At 39.6% G+C, this 17,179-nt stretch overlaps 1 long non-coding RNA gene across 2 annotated transcripts in view; it reads left to right on the forward strand.

The window, feature by feature from the left end:
- The first annotated feature begins 223 nt into the window (after positions 1–223).
- Positions 224–17,179, forward strand: part of LOC104687011 — a 73,965-nt gene continuing 57,009 nt past the window's right edge. Inside the window, exons 1-2 of one of the 2 annotated variants that reach the window (XR_002044676.3) lie at positions 224–4,099; positions 9,491–9,567. This is a non-coding gene — a long non-coding RNA (uncharacterized LOC104687011). Of the gene's footprint in view, positions 4,100–8,840; positions 9,385–9,490; positions 9,568–17,179 lie in introns of those variants that run through there. The other variant, XR_005603585.1, reaches the window with a different exon arrangement.

Below are 17,179 nucleotides of genomic sequence, written 5' to 3' on the forward strand. Positions count from 1 at the left end.
ATTTAGGTTTTATTGAATTTAATCATTCTATTTTTAAAGCTGCACTTCAGTTAATGGTCCAAACAGATCAATATTTATAACCGGAGTTGTGCAAATGAAATATATTAATAAGTAAAACATATACACTTGTACTTTCACATAAAACTTAATTAATCTGATGTGATTTGTAGACATTTTAATTGGAATTATTAGCTAAGGAAAATAAAGTGTTTTCCTCTCCCTGAAAACAAGGAGAAATTCTGGTTATTTCCAAAGAACAGATACCAGATTCTGATTTAGTAGTGTTTTTTCATAAATTAATTAAGCTCAATTTCTTCAGGCAGTGCCTTCAATTTAAAGAAATGAAAGACCAGTGGCATACCTTTAGGACACAGTAGCAGTGAAGCTGGTCCTTCTGCTAAGGGTTGCAGAGAGTCAGCTGAAGGTACAGTAACTCACTTTCAAAAGCAACATCTTGTGCTGTGCCTGAGAAAATAAGCCTAACCACTCAATAGACAGAATTAGCTGACACTTGGCTCTGGAGTTAGCTGAGTCAACACCAGCTCTGCATCCTTTGCATGGTGCTCTTCCAAGATGTGTGAAAACTAATCTAGAGCAAAATTTCCCTTGATGTGTTTGTGTAGTTACCCTCTCCATTATGTCAAGGTCTTCCATAGACTTGATAAAACTGTCAGTAGACTTTGCAGTCTAAAATAAATGCATATGTCATAGGCATTTCCTTTTTCACGTGTAAGTGAAGACTGTTCTTACTCTTTTGGTTAGGCAGACAAGAGTAGATTTCTGTCACCTTTCTATTCCTTCTTTATTTTGACTCCTGGAACAAATCTGTCTGATCTGTGGGCTGCTTTATTTAGAACAGTGATATCTGGATCCCAGATGCATTCCTTGCTGTCCCAGACTGTCAGAGTTCTCTCTGTATCTTGGGAAAGAGAATTCAGGGACACACAGTGTCAGGTCATCAACCCTGGCTTTATACAGTCAGAAAATCTCCTATCAAGTGTAAAGTGTGCCAGGGATGAGGATCTGATCCCATAAAAAGGATAGGAATAAAATATCTCTATTCTATAGAACCGGAATTGTTAGATCAAGAATGTGATAGTAGTAGCTGCCATGTTGTACCTGTCTTTATATACTAGGTGGTCAAAACAGATATTTTTCTAAATCACAAGTAGAGGTGTTTTGATGGAGAGATGTAATTTCTTCCTAAACATTTCACATGCTGTTTGGTCCGTGTTAAGTTGCTTACACACACACACAAAATAAAATTAATTCTCAACAATAGTTGTCAGCAAGACAATCCCTCCCTTTTCACCTGTGCTCAAAACTTGTTATTAAAAATGGTTGAACTGCTAATGAAGATGAAACAAACCTCTGAGACATTTTTGAGAATACATTTGTCAAGTAGAATTTTATGAATTTCATTTCATGAAGGAGTATGCAGGGACTTGCTGCTGTAACAAAAAATGAAAAGTACCCATTCTTGTCTCATGTCCGTAGATTATTAATGCCCCCTATGCAAAAAGGAGTATGGACACCACTCCTTCCCCCCTTGTTTTCCTATAGCAATAAAGCAGTGAAATCTGAGTAACTAATTAAGTTTTAGATTTCCCATGCAGGAAAAATCCCTTCTCAAATTCACTCTCAACTCAAATTCATTTCTGAAAAAGCCATGTCTGGGATGCTGGTAGAAAGCTGGACACTTTAAGGCTTTTTGCAGTTTTGAATGGTGTAGCTGGTGTTGTCAATTCAGTTTAGACAGTTTTAAAATACCTGAGAATCCCTGGGGGAAGTTGTTTTGCAGTTCAGTAGGCTTGGCAGGGGTGGTAGTCCTGTCCAGGTTGCCGAATTCGTTTTGCTTACTCATGGGAAAAGTGATGCCCATGTGTTAAGAGTAGCACTTGATTTAAACTTAAAGAGGGTAGATTTAGATTAGATAATAGGAAGAAATTCTTTACTGTGAGGGTGGTGAGGCACTGGCACAGGTTGTCCAGAGAAGCTCTAGATGCCCTATCCCTGGGAATGCTCAAGGTTGGCTGGCATTTTGAGCAACCTGCTTTAGTGAAACCTGTCCCTGCTCATTGGAAGGGCATTGGAACTAAGTAGCCTTTAAAGCCCCTTTAAATCCAAATCATTCTATGATTTTTCTCATCAATGGCTAGATAAATAATAGTTACAGACCAAACTCTGCAAAGAACTTCTCCTCATGTCAAGCTTTGTCTCTAGGACCATCAGCCCTATGCATTCTGCTCTGTGATTTGTATCCATTTCTCAGTCTGAACACAGGAACCAAAATGTCTGTTCTTGAAATCTTGCAGTTTTCAAGATTTCATTTTTAGCTCTTATGTTCACTTCAGGAAAGCCTGACTCTGCTGTCTCTACTTTTAATTCTTTCTTTCCATTGTACTTAGGTCCAGAGAGAAATTGGTGGCATCTGTGGATTTTGGTGTGACTGACTCAGATGGCAAACGGGACAGAGAGGAATCGCATCTGTGTGGTTGGTCCTTCATGACTGTAACTACTTGTTCCTAGAAATGAGGAACAGGTGCAAGAAATCAAGAGGCGTCCAAGAGTCAAAGTCTCCCTGTTCAGTGCAGATTTCTGTGGGAAGTTTGCAGAGACCTGCAATGAACTGCTCTGTGCCTGGCTGTCTGTCTTCTGGGATTTTTCAGCTACCCAACGACTTGGGAATCTGACTGTGTGGCAAAATTTAGCTTCAGAAATTGAGCTTTTGTAGTTTTGCTTAAGTTTCCACCTTTTCTGGTTGCATAGTACCTGATCTTAGTGTAACCCAGTGCTGTATTATCTTTCCCAGCCTACACTCTGACAGCTTTTAAAAGAGGCGTGAATTTTCTCTGTTATCTCTGTGGGATGTGTAATGCCCTACACCTAAAATTCAGCTTACTAACTATTATGCTCCTGCTCACTTCAGCTAATGGAGACAGCTAATAAGGTTCTTTTACTGTATGTTCCCAGAATATGTTACATAGCCTGTGTTAAAGTCTTTGCATAATTGTTTGGTGCATTAACAGGTCCTGGAAGAGTGGGAGTGAAAGAACAGGTTAGGAATTTCAGCTTATTTAACAAGCTGTTTTTACCTTGCCTGACAAAGGAGGTAGAAGAAGAGCCTATATCACAACTCTTTCCTGAAGATCAAGCCACCTACCTTGTTCTGGTTTGATTAGTCTGATCCAATGTTTCCATTTCTGGCTCCCAAAATTGATTTACTTATTTTCCATGTGATTTTGCAGCACAGTGGTGACAGAAAATAGATTGTGCTGAAATCCTGAAGTAAACACTCAATTTCTAAGTAAAATCAAGATAAGAGAAGGCAACTAATTAGAGACACTTTCTAAGAACCTTTGTTGAAGACACCACAGATGTCACTGTTGCACAGGATCTTCTCACAGAATTTAAGTCCAAAGACAGGGAGACCCCAACTACATTTCCCATATTGTAAAAACCTGCAGGTTTGTGTTGCCATATGAGACACTGGTCTTCACTTGGACACCCTCAGGTGTGGTAATAAATAATACCATGAAACTATACAATAATGAAATCATGGTTACTGCTGCCCAGGAGTGTGTGCACTCTTGTTGCTACAACCAACACAAATCACAGCAAAATTTATGCCTCTCTAATCTAGTTATACTTGGTGTTAACACTGGGAAAATCTCAGGACCCCACAGACATTTTACGAGAGGAGGAAGGCCCAGTTTTCTCTTTTCATATCTGTTTTTCCTAGAGATACTCCACCCAAGAATCAATTGGGTTTTAAGTGACATAGGTTACAATGTTACCACATAAGTTGCAGTACAGTTTTCTGAGATGTGAAGATGTGTACTTTCTTTTTATTTCGAACAGATTTCCTTTTTATGCAAGGAATTCTCAGACACCCAGACTGAGAAAAAAAGGTTGGAGTATATTATCTACACCTACCAGGAATTCGTTACTTCCAGTCAGTGTTAAGAGCTGAAAAAATAAGTCTTCAGACCTCGCCTGACTCTGCTGCAGCTGACTGGTAGCCTAAGTAAATGAAGTGATTTCACTTCAGGAGATCTTAGAAGATTTGGTTTCATCACCAATGTAAAGGTTTCTGAGGGTATGTAGAACTCATATTCTTTTTACATCACCTCTGATCATAACTGCTTTCCAGGAGAATGAGATTTTGTATTTTACTGTGTTACTTAAATCATTATTTGGATGACTGAGAAGGCAAAGGATGACTTTGCTGCTGTCTTTTCTTGCTCAGAAATTCCCTTTGTAATCGGCTGCTTGCTCTCATTGACTGTAATGGAAGGAAAACAGCCCTTGACACAGAAAGGATTAATGGGAAAGGTCAGGTGAATGAATAGATCTCTGGAGCAGAAGCTGGGTTTGAGGAACAGGATAAAGCAAGCTACAAAGCCAGGAGAAGGTGAGCATCCCAAGTGGGATTTGGCATCAGCCTGGAGGCTGATGTTGCCCTGTTTCAGTGTTCCAGGCAATGCATGGTTATTTGGGCAAAGGAAAGAGACCCCACCAAATCCTGCTGTTGGTAGAGAGACCTTTTGAGTCAAAGGTCTGAGAGATGGTTCTCTATCTTAAAGGGAAGGACTCAGAGCACTGTGGCTTCATCTCGTTCCTATAGTTCTTTCCAGATCCTAAAAAGCAAGTGAACATTTTCTACCCAGACTGAGCATCCTCAGGGTAGGGAACTGAGCGACTCAGCCATGTATCAACTTGCAATGTGTATATCCCTGCAATACAAGTCAAGAGGCATTTGTTTCCTGTGCCATAAAAGACCAAGGAAACATATCATTATTATTACTATTAGTTTTATTGTTTTAGGCTTGTATTGGGGCACTGTGAATTTTGGTTTGTTTTTTTTTTTTTTTTTGAAGAAGGAACTGGCAAAGATTAAGTGATCTAATAATTTGTAATAATAGCACTGCATTTGTGGGTACTGCAGGGTGTTATGTTATGGCTTTTGGGACCATGCATGCATTTTATAGGGGAATAAGTAAATAATCATTTGTGACTTCAAAGTGTAACAGTCTGCAGCAGGGAAGGACAGAGAAATGAATGTTGATTCAGAAGGGAACTGCTGTTCCAATTTGCCATAATTTTAACAAGAAGAGATCTGTTGAGTGCTTATAGGAGAGCAATGTGTAGTTAGTACTTCAAGTTAAGTACTGGCTTGACTTTTTTCCTCTTTATTCTTGCATCCATTTATGAGCAATCTGCAGAAATAATGAGAAATTATTGAAAGTTTTCCAAATTTCAGACCTTTTTTAAGGTGATAAGAAGGAGCTGTACATTTTAATACCTTTATATCTTTCTTCACTTTTCAAATCTGTGTGAACTTCCCTATACAATTCACCTCTGAACTTACACTGTAAAATCTGATTTATTACTAAAAATTATGGCCAGCTGGATATTGATTTACTCACACCAAATGATAATATATGCTAAGAGCAGTCCCTTAGGGCATACTTGTACAGTCAAATGCAACTTAGATTTTCAAAGTCTGGACTTATAGCAATAAAATGGGTTAATTTGAAAGGCTTTCTAGAACTTAGTAATTATTCATATCCCCTATTTTTATGAAAACTAGCTTGAATTATTCCTAATGAAAATAATGTAACTTTTGTTGGATATGAGAACTTGCTATTTACTTTGGATGTTAAAAAAGATTGTAAATATTCTACCTCTCTTTCTGAGACATAGTAATTCACAAGAATAGTCAGTGATACTGCTCACAAAGGGGAGCTGAAGTCTCTTCTGGCCTTTAATAATTATAGGTCATATTGTGGCCCTAGCTGTAAAACAGATCTTCTCACTTCAGGAGGTACACTGCTGACCGCTGGTGTGAAATTCAGCCTCCAGCTGGCATAGTTAGCTGTGTAAGAAGTGAGTACAGTTATAAAATTCTTCTAAGCGATTTTTGTGGCTTTTTCTAGGCATGGAAGGCCCAACCTTCCCTGTCATGCAGGGAATTTCTGGAGTTCCAGGATGAGTGCCAGTCTAGATTCTTTGGCCCCAAAATTGTTCCCAAGGCAGCCAGAAAATCACAGCTTAATCTACAAAAATTATATCATCATGTTTCTAGTTCACACTAACAAGTCCGTCAGTGAAGTTAATAACACAGATTGAGTAGCAAAATCAGTACTCAGCTGTAGCAAGTTTTCTTCTCAGGAAAGAACCAAATTATATTGAGGTGTGGTAGAAAACACATTGCACCACTTCCCATTGTTACAGCCATGCTGCGTCACCTGCGGTGCAGCCGGGGGAGTTCTGCACATGGAATGTACAGCAAGACCACCCCTCAACCACATCCTACCTTTCAGGGTAAAAACACAGTCATAGAATGGTTGGGTCATCCAGTTCCAACTGGATCATCCAGTTCCAACCCCCCTACCATGGGCAGGGACACATTCCACTCCACCAGGGCTGCCTTCCACTAGACCAGGTCTCTTCCATCAGAGACCCATCCAGCCTGGCCTTGAACACTTCCAGGGATGGGGCATTCACAGCTTCTCTGGGCAGCCTCGCCACCCTCACAGCAAAGAATTTCTTCTGAATACATGAGCTGGTGGAAAACCAGCACAGCAAAGATCCTCTCATGTCAAGGTAAAGACTGGGGAGGGTGAGGTGCTCTCAGAGTATGCCTGCCTTTGAGACCTAGAGAAAACTGCTGTCCTTCTGAACACTTGTAGGCTGAGTGCTCTGAAGAACATGTGCAGTCAGCCTGCCCTAGAGAGACAGGCCATCTAGAGAGGGATGTGGGCCAGTCTGCATTACTTGGCTGGGGATCCATGCACTGCTGTCTGAGGGGGTACTTTTAGCAGTGTGGGTGCAGCCTTTGGCAGTCCCCTGATGCTAGATTCCATGTGTATGGAAGGTGTGCTAGCAAAAGTTCTTATCAGCACCATGGAAAACCACTCTAGTTTGGAGAAAAACTATTAACAATTGAGCAGATACCAGGACTGTCTAGCACTGGTGGCCCTGTGTGGTTTATATTTAGTTGCTTTACTGGTGCCTCACTGTAGAGTTTATCTGCATTTTCAAGAGTACGTTGGCATTTTGTGGACAAAGATTAGTGCACTGCATGGTTGCACTTGCACATGTCCTTCCCTCTTGAGAATTCCTTGTGGGATGTTAATTTTCCACTTCTAAAATGTTATGTCACCTTTTAAGAGAGAAGTATTATACAGGAACTGGTGGATACAGCTTCCAGGTGATGCATTTATCATTTTAGAGTGTAGAGAGCGAGGGCAATATTGTTGAAAGGGCCAGATACAAGCCACTGAACAAGAAAATAGCAGTGGCACTTCCAGGGGGGTAGATATACCAGAAATAAAAAGATTTTGTGGCATCTCATACACAGAACTGAGAGTCCTAGACATTAGCTAACTCCAGAGCCCATGGCTCTATCTAGATGTCCAAAGCACAAGGGAGTCAGTGGAAATGGATATCACAAAGCAAGAGGCAAATGGCCAAACTCGATGCTTCTGTATACTCTGACTCAATAATTTCACTCACAGTAGGGGAAATATTCCTGTCAGTATTATTAGTAGCAATATTTAACTCAAACTTTGGAAAGCAATGATAGTCTTTGACACAGTAAACATTCTGTTTTCTGTTTACCTTCTTCATGTTAATGCTTTAAAGTTTATACTGTAATAAATAATACAATAGCATATTTTTATTAGATTGAGGAGACACTTTTACATTCAGTTATTATCTGTTTAGACATTGGTAAATGGGCTGTTCTCAGAGATGCTGATCTTTGGATATCTTTTTTCTCTCCAAATGCACATTCCAAACCACGTAACAATTCCCTTCTTTGAATCTTGGTTTTTCAGCCTTTTTCACCCCTTTTTTTTTAACAGAAGATTTTATTTGTATCCTCAGTTTTCCAGTGTGTTTTTGTTGGGCATGGTATGCATGGATATTTTATTAATGTTCAGAAGCAGCATTTTTTATGATTCCTTATGATTCTTTCTCCCTCCCCTCATAACACAGATCTGATTTAGTGGAAGGTAATATGTAGGAAAATTTTTAGTGGCTTATGTGATCAGTAGAGAGCTAGCACAGAGCCTTCCAGAAACTCTTGGCAGGACCCTGAGATGATCATCACAGACGAGTGGCTGATTGCAGAGCTGAATCAATCTGTGATTACATTACAATATAAGGGCCAGTTTCTGCAACCCCTTATTCATGCAGGCAATTCTAATGGAAGCAAAGCTAAGAAGGAGAAGAAAGCTGAAATCATCAAAATCCTTTCAAGCAGAAAAAACATCCTGTGGAGTGAAGGGGTTAATGCCTTGAAGACTGCCTTTTCCCCACACTTTCCATCAGATGCATACAATGTGAAATGAAGAGAATAAATTTAATAGTTGCTAATGGCTTAAGCAAAAGAAACCTCTATAAGGCCTGGCCCCAAAAATACTGAAGGTGTTGCTGACTCATTCTACAATTCAGGGGATGTTTCTTCAAGTAATCTATTTAACTTTGAAAGACAAGTGAAAAGTTCCTTAACCGGAAGTTGCTGGTACAGAGAGATATTTTAAGGCATATTGATCTGAAGCACTTATTTGAAAAAAATTTGTATTCTGATGTATTTTTAATGCCATAGAAAGTATAACTGCAATTAACACATTTCTATCATTACCTCTAGCGCAGCTTAAAACTATGGAAATGTGACATGATGGGTATAAAAGGCGGAGGAATACATGATTAAAATGTAGTCACAAGAAAACACAGTGGGTTGGGTAACATGCCTCCAACATTGCTTATTTTGTTTTTGAGAAAAACATTTAAAAATCCACACTTAAACTGTGTTTTTAATAAAGCCTGTCCCTATGTAAATCATTTAAGCTTATGCATATCTTGAAAGCTCTGGTCAAGTCACACTGATATAAATAGAAAAGGTGTATCCAAACCCATCAGAAAGAAAACAAATATGGACTGATGTAAAGTCCACTGATACCTGGAGGGGTGTATTTAGAGCATTTGCTAAAATGGGATCATTCATTTGTTCATTCCACAGCTCTCTAATGTATTCCTAAACAAGGGCAGGGCAGTATTCAGGTGAGAAAAAAAATACAGGGGATGCAGTCTATGCCCTACCTGATATTTCACAGGGATTGGAAAAAGTTTTTGAAGTACCTTCCAGCAGGAGAAGTATCTGTCATTTTCCCCCAGTTTCTTGGTCCTATATTTTGAACAGTCTTATTTCCCTCCAGGATGTCTACATTTCTGGAGACTGTCTCCAGGCGCCTCTAACTGCTACCACCAACCAGCTCCACACGGGGGTTTAAAGGAGAAATTTCAGGATCGTCTTTGGGACCCATGACAAGTACTGAATAATCATGAGATGGAAGGAGGGTGTAGGAAGAGCAAGTTAGTTTTAAATTTCTACTTTTTTTTTTTTTATGTATAGAATCTGCATATACAAGTGTGGAAACGTTAAATTTCAGCTGTTAATGATGTTTTTTCACTTATCCAGCACATTGCAGAGTTGCCCTGAGTGCGCTGAAGAGTGTGGCTCTCAGTCTTTCCAATGACCTTTCATTTGAGAAGCAGGTAAGAATTCCCACTGGACACTGGTCCAAGGGTGCAGAAGGGATGTGTGTATTCAGGGATTTGTGCAATAAACATACCTAAGCCTGCATGTGTTCTCAGTATTGGTCCTGTGAACTCTTTTTGAAAACAATATGAACCTTCCAGTCTGCTTTTAGAAGAGGCTTTAAAGCAGACTTTTGAACATGCACGTACTGAAGGAGCACAACAACAGGAAATTCAGGGGTTCAGAGCTACGGTATAGATAACAGGTTTTTTGGACCAGAGTACAAGGAGTTAAACAGCAGTGGCACACTTGAAGTAGTTTCACACTGGAATGTTGCAAATCCTGTTGTTTGTCTCAAGGTCTTGCATACAGAGAAGTTATGAGCTGCAGTCTGATTCAAAGCTATACAAGTTAGCTATGGTTTGGCAGCCTCAGGACTATGTTTACACACTATTTTGCATTTCTGTTCAAATAAGTTCTCCTGAAGTTTTAGGCTTTCCTGCAAAGCTACAGCAAAAGTGGTGATATATTTTCCATAGGCTTCATCGCTCTATGGGAGAACCAGCTATGCAACCTGTCTAGTGTGACGGGAATTCTGTCATGAATTGGAAAGGAAGAACAGAAAAATGTCACAGAAACAGTCTGTCCTTTGGGCTAGTAGAATTTTATGTCACTGGCCAGAAATAGGGGGATATTCAAGCTAAGATGACTTAGTGCTGTGCTTGATAAAATGTAATAATCCTGACTGAGGAAACTCACACAAATATTAATAAAAACGGAAAACTCTGAAATCAAGGCATTTGCAGGTGAGTGGGGAGGCTTCTTCTTCCTTCCCACAATTTTACCGTCCTTCATTGCTGAGGCCCAAATGACCACAGATGGATACATGGATATGTGGATAAATGACTATTATCACAGCAATTGGCTTTATCTGTCCTGTGCAAATGGTAGGAGGAAAATTAATACAGAAGCAACAACTGGGTGAAAGCCACTTTAACAACAGCCATTCTTCATGACGTGCTGCATCCTAAGCTGCTTTTTACTAAATGTTTACACTCGTGTATCACTTGTGTATCACTGAGAGACATTCATGTCTACTGTATGATTTAGTCAACTCCTGCAGCTGAAGCACCACAAAGCACCCTGAACTCTGCCATGCAAAAGCTGATGGATTCTCGGTGCAGGTTCATTGCTCAAGACCCCTTCCATTCTCCAAAAGACACCCACCCTGAAGCCCCTCAGAGCACCTGGAGCTCCTGATGTTTCTTGATTTCACCTTTGGGGAAAAAACAAAAAGGATGTACAGTTGAATACTGCACTGGAAAGAGAGAGTTGTGTGAGAAAAGTATGCTCCTAAATGTTTGGAAAGATAGAAATTACCTCCTTTTTTTTTTGTGAGCTCTGTGCAACAAATTCAGTCCAGGAATTAGTTACCTGAATCACCTCTTCCTTCTATCTAACGTAAAAAACACTGTCACATTAACTAATGTTTCATTTTTGTTTGTAAATGTCATATTGGATACTTAATTAGGCCAATAATTATCCACACATTAGTGTGAACTTTTTGAAGTATAATGGTAACTTGTTAAATGTATAATTATTACTGCTGATAATTAGTAACCTTTTTTTAATGTGCATCAGTAGTCCTGCAGAAAATATGTTTGCAGTGCTGAATGGTGAAATTCAGGGGAATTTACATCTCACAAAACCTTGACCTTCTTCAGTTAGAATTTTCCATATCTTGGATATACAGTTATACTCTACACTTCTAAGAAGCTGCAATTTTGAATTTCCTGCTAACTCAATACCTTTCTGTTGTTTTTGAAACAGGAAAATTGCATCCTTTGTGTCATTATTATGAAATAATTTAACTCTCTTTTGATGCAACTAGTTCTGTGTGAAATCCTTGCTTTTTTTTTTTCCTTTGGAAGTTCAAATAGCAGGCATTTGATTCCACAGCTGAAATTCTCTGTGAGGATGTTTATTTTTAAGGATCTGAGCTTGATGCATATTTTCCATTTCACTCTAGAACTTTGAATGGCAAAATACTAAAGAAAACTTGAAGATTAAATATTAATTCCTGCTGAACACTTTAGAAGCACTTCCCTAGCCTGACCTATTCATTTTATTACTGTACAAGACTGTGTTGCACATAAATTTTTATGTGTGTGTGTGTCCATATATATAGGAGGGTACCCATCTACATATGCTCCCTATATATACAATTTATATGCCCATTAAGTACAGAACCATATGTTTTACAATACTATGGCTTCACTAGTATTCAGTAGAAGTTAAATGTTTCAGAAGCTGAGGTACATCATGCAATTGTAACTGCGGTCCTTCACCTATTGCAGTCTTTAACAGGGTGATCATGCATTACTTCTCAAATAATGTATCCACGTGTTTTAAGCCTAGAAAATTTTCCAGTCTCTCTGTGAGGAGCTTATCTTACATGATTCGAAGTCAGTGAAAGCATTCTTACCAACAGGATGCAGAACTCCACTCCTTAAGCCAGTCCATCCTCTGCGCAAAGACAACTTTAAGGCAGTACTTCAAACCCCAAATAGACAAACTTTCCCTTCATTACTTCACAGGAATAGTAGTATTTACCTGAGTTTTATTTTGAACCATTTATTTTTTTTTTAATAAAAATTATTTATGAAATCTTTTCCTCAGACTCCTGCTAAATTCCTTTCTGATGATACAGAAGACTCCTATATCTACTCATCTTTAGTCATACTAGGGGGTCATAGTAAAAAAAATTACTATCCAATTTATAGAGGAAACTAAGTTTTTTTGATTTTTTTTGGACATAAACTTTCTAAGGACAGTTTTGATTTTAATTTTTCAAAAAGCACAACTGCAAGTTTTTCTAAATAGAAATATTTTATTGGGTTGACTTACCTTAGTCCTTAGTAGAAGTTATAATTGAACCCTTTTACATACATAATTCTCTTTTCTGGGATTATCTTCACAGATGTAATCTTACTCATATTGTATTTTCGTATTGTCTTCCATTTCACCTAAGGACAACATCTAGTGTGCCAAAACCTGAGTATCCAGCTAGAGAGGTCCCGAAACTTGAAGTTACCTAGATTCAAGAAATAGTTTGGACCCTTAGAAAATTTTAAACAGCGATTATAAATTTTGGATAAAGCTTCAAATTTGGATTGCTTATTTGAATGAAATATAAAGGACCTTAGAGGTGGCATCTAGATACAGTTGTTCCCTAACCAAGTTGCGAAGCAGATGAAAGGAAATAAAACCAAAAGAGAATGATTAAGAAGAGCAATGAAAAGCTAAATAGTTCCCTGCTGTATTAGAGTGGCAATAACTTTTGTCACTTTGATTTGCAGCTTTGTAAATTGGGAATATCATGGCTGTTTCTGATGTTTACACACACTGAAAAGATAATTAAAATTGTCTACATGCTAAGTATTTCAGCTATACGTGGTATTTTAATGGCAATATCTATGCATATCAAAGCAGCGTAAAAACACAACTTTTTCATACTTCATCTGGGCAAAGAAAGGATGTTTTCTTCAGTCTTCCATAACCCATTCTCTTTCCTCTGCTTTGAGCGTATGAACTTGGAAGAGCTGTACCTGGAGCCATGATGGAATAATAAATACTCTATGCAACCTTTGGGCTGTATTTCCCTCCTGGTTTTTTTGCTTTTCATAAGGGTGTCATGGTTTGACACTGGCCCAACTCCAGGCACCCATGAAAGCTGCTCACTCACCCTCCCCTGCCACAGCTGGGCAGAGGAGAGAAAAATGAATGAAAGCTTCATGAGTTGAGATAAGGACTGGGAGAAAACATGCCAAGGGCAAAACAGGCTCAGCTTAAAGGTACAAACTGAATTTATTACTAACAGAATAATGAGAAGTAAAATAAGCCCTTAAAACACCTTTTTCCTCCCAGCCTCTCCCTCCTTCCCACCAACAGCTCAGGGAGACAGGACATGGGGGCTTGGGCAGTTCATCACCGAGATTTCCTTCCACTGCTCCGGGAGAGGAGTCTTCCCGTGTGAGGCCGTGGGGTCCCTCCCAGGGGAGGCAGCTCTCTGTGAACTTCCCCTGCATGGGTCCACTCTCACGAGCAGCAGTCTTCCCAAAACTGCTCGAACGTGGCTTCTCCCCAGAGGCACACAGCCCTCCCAAAACTGCTGCGCTGTGGCTCTCTTTCCACGGGGTGCAGTCCTCCACGGACAGGCTGCTCCAGCCTGGAAGCAGGGGCCCCCTCTCTCCAGCGGGTGTTCCACTGGATCACAGCCTCCTCCAGGCATCCACCCGCTCCGGCACGGGCACCTCCCCCACGGGCTGTGGGTGGATCTTCTGCATCCCCCGTGGATCCCCATGGGCTGGCAGGGGCACAGCTGCTTCACCATGGTCATTACCACGGCCTGCAGAGGAATCTCGGCTCTGGCGCCTGGAGCACCTCCTGCCCCTCCTTCTCCACTGACCTTGGTGTCGCCATGTTGTTTCCCTCACATGTTCTCACCTCCTCCTCTTCTCTGGCTAGGAAAAAACTGTGCCCACTTTGTTTTGATTTTTTTCTTCAATCTGTCATCACAGAGGCATTACCAACCTCTCTCATTGGCCCAGCTTTGGCCAGTGGCATGTCCATCTTCAGAGCCATCAAGGATTGGCTCTGCTGGACATGGTGGAAGCTTCTGCCAGCTTCTCACAGAAGGCACCCCTGTGCCCCCACCACTACAAAAAAACCAGGCCATGCAAAACCAGCACAAAGGGTGATACATAAGGAAAGCGATAGTAGAACTTCTTTTTAAGTCTTTCAGCCTTGCCTGTTCTTTGGCTGGCTGGCTCCTCTGGAAGGTATTGTGCTTTAGGAGATTACTGCTTATGCAAACTTGGCTGGAAGCAGAGCGCTCTATCACCATGCTGAGCTCAAGTAATATGCTGCCTCTTAGTAAACCTTGCTAATTTGAGTTCAGCACTGTGCTAACTTTAATTAAATGGCTTCTAATTCAGAGCTGGTTCATACCTTGGCTTCTATCCCCATTCATGGGAAGAGTCAAATTTGTCTGCCCATAGTGATATGACAAATCCCCGCAGTTATTACTGAGTTCTTTACTGAGTTGGTTCAACTTGGCACTGTGACTGTAGTGGCCTGCTTGCTAGGATCAGTGTGAATGTTTATTTTCCATCAGATGTTCAGGGAGTCAGGGAGTCAGGAGTACATTAAAATAGCTCATCCTTTATTCAGAAACATAAAGGGAAATATTTTATCTGTTCCACTTTCTACCTCCAGAAGTTACCAAAACAGCAAGACAAACTTTCTGATTAAATAATATAAACATAGGAGAAGAACAGCCAACAGTGTCATAAAGTTAATATGAATATATTTTTATTTGGGCTGGAAATGAAATAATTTTCCTTTTTTTTCCCTTCAATTATAATTTCTGCTTTGAAAAAATGATGAGAGCAATCGACATCTGCCAAAAGCAAATGATGTGTCAGTTTACCATAAATTCCTTGTCAATTCTGGGCAAGTGTAAAAATGCTAAATGTAACATTAATTGATCATTTTAACATACCAGAATTGCTAAATTGCTCCATACAATGAAAATTCTCATTTTTGCCATGTTTGAGTATCCTTTTCTAGTGCAACTACTTTACCACTGTTCAATGACCATGCAAGGAAATTAATTTCATATTCTTTCTCCATCACTGCAAATTATTTTAATTATTTCTGCAAAAGGTAACTGACACAATCATCAGAGGTTAGCAGATAATTTGGGAATGTTTATTTTGCCAATTTATCCATTCTTGAAACATCAATATTAAATTATTTTATTTTTTGTTACAAATACATATAGAACAGCTGTAGTGAATGTGAGTGTTTTCTAGGAGAACCTGTGACCTCAGGGTTCATGAGTTAATACATTTGTTCTGGCTACCAAAGCTTAACTGAATATTAGTGCAACCTTTCAAATACTATAATCTGTAGGCTTTTGTAAAAACAATATTTTTGTATTGTACCACAGAACTGCATTTATGTAATGAGAAAGCATAATGTGCTCAAAATATTGAAGTTCTTGGCCTCCTGCTGAGCATTTGATATTGAAATATACTTAGTTATAGACTTTGAAATTGATGCCCCTTTTCATTCTGGGTTGAATTTGCACCTTTACTACAGTATTTTCACTTTGCATCTCTGCACATAATTATTGTGAGACTGATTCAACAGGGGAAAAATAAAGAGAGACAGAGTTCTGCCTGAACATCAGATAGTGTTACTTTAATAAAACTTGAAAGTTTGAAGGACTAAAACAATAAACACTGCAAAATGCCCAAACCAGGAATTCAGGCAGTCATTTTTTGGATTCTTTATTACCCTTGCAGTATTTGGAGCAGAATTTCTGTAAAGTGAGGTGTAAGTGTAAAAGACAGCAAACTTTTGGCCTCTGTGATCTGTCCTGCAGCAGAGTAAGGAATCCTGTACTAAGCATCCATCACCTGTAGCCTCCAAGCACTTAAGTGCTGACATGGACACTTGAATAAGGAAATGCAGCAAGGGTGTAAGAAAGACTTATATCTTCCTAATCCTAAACTCAGTATCAATTTCTCCCTATGTATTCACTCTGCTGAGGACTCTTAATTAGCTCCCAAGGCAAATGGACTCAGGAAGGTGACTGTCTCTTTTCATTCTGTGCTGAATCATCACTGTCATAAGCAGCTACAATCTTTTTGCTCTGTGAATGTGAGTATATTTTTAATGCTCATGTCAGTGCTGAAGTGCCCTCAAAACATTATTATATTGCTTTGGCATAATGAGCATCTCAAGGAGACATTCACAAGCTGAGCAGATCCTTAGTCCATTGGAAAGTGTTGCAGTATAAGCATGTTGAGGACATAGCATTTTAGCAACACTGATATTTGAGAGGGTGGAGGTGGTGGTCTCCCAGGAGGTATTTCACTTTTGGCTTTCTCAGAGAACAGTTTGCATAGACTGTGCCCACAGGACAGTCAGACCCCAGGCATAGTCCTGCTGAGAGATTCATTGGCATGAGGCAAGTTCTTTCAATCAAGTTAAGAGCCATGCATTTCTCATTCAAGAAATTTTGCCCCCTTTGAAGCCAATAGGTGTTCTGCTGTCATCTTGCAGTGTGAAAGGTGTTTAAGCTCTGAATCTGCAATAACCTAAGTGGTTGAATCAGAAAGAAGCCTGTCAAGTTACTATTCACAGCAATTGGTGGTCATATGGGATTAGTCTGGGTTTTTTTGGGAGGGAGATTTTCTCAAGATATTTAGGAAGTTACCCCCATTTCAGTTCAATCTAGCTACAGATTTTCTTCTTTGTATAAGGGCAGATCTCTCCCAATGTCCTTATAATGGTTCCTTTAAAACAAGAACAAGGAAAGTGTACACAGAGGTCCAGCTACTTGGGCACTGTCAATCCATTGACTTCAAGATCTGCTGAGAAATCAAACCCAAAAGCATGCACAGAGGGGTCCTTCAAACTTGATGTTTAATTAACATTAAAAATTTTTTAAAAAGCCTGTGCCAGTTCAAATCCTCATGCTGCAAATTGACATCAGTAAACTTACATGCCAGCACTGATGTTGCCAGACTTTCATCAGTCACCAACCTGATTACCTCA

This window comes from Corvus cornix, chromosome 1, assembly GCF_000738735.6.
Source record: "Corvus cornix cornix isolate S_Up_H32 chromosome 1, ASM73873v5, whole genome shotgun sequence".
Classification (NCBI taxonomy): Eukaryota; Metazoa; Chordata; class Aves; order Passeriformes; family Corvidae; genus Corvus; species Corvus cornix.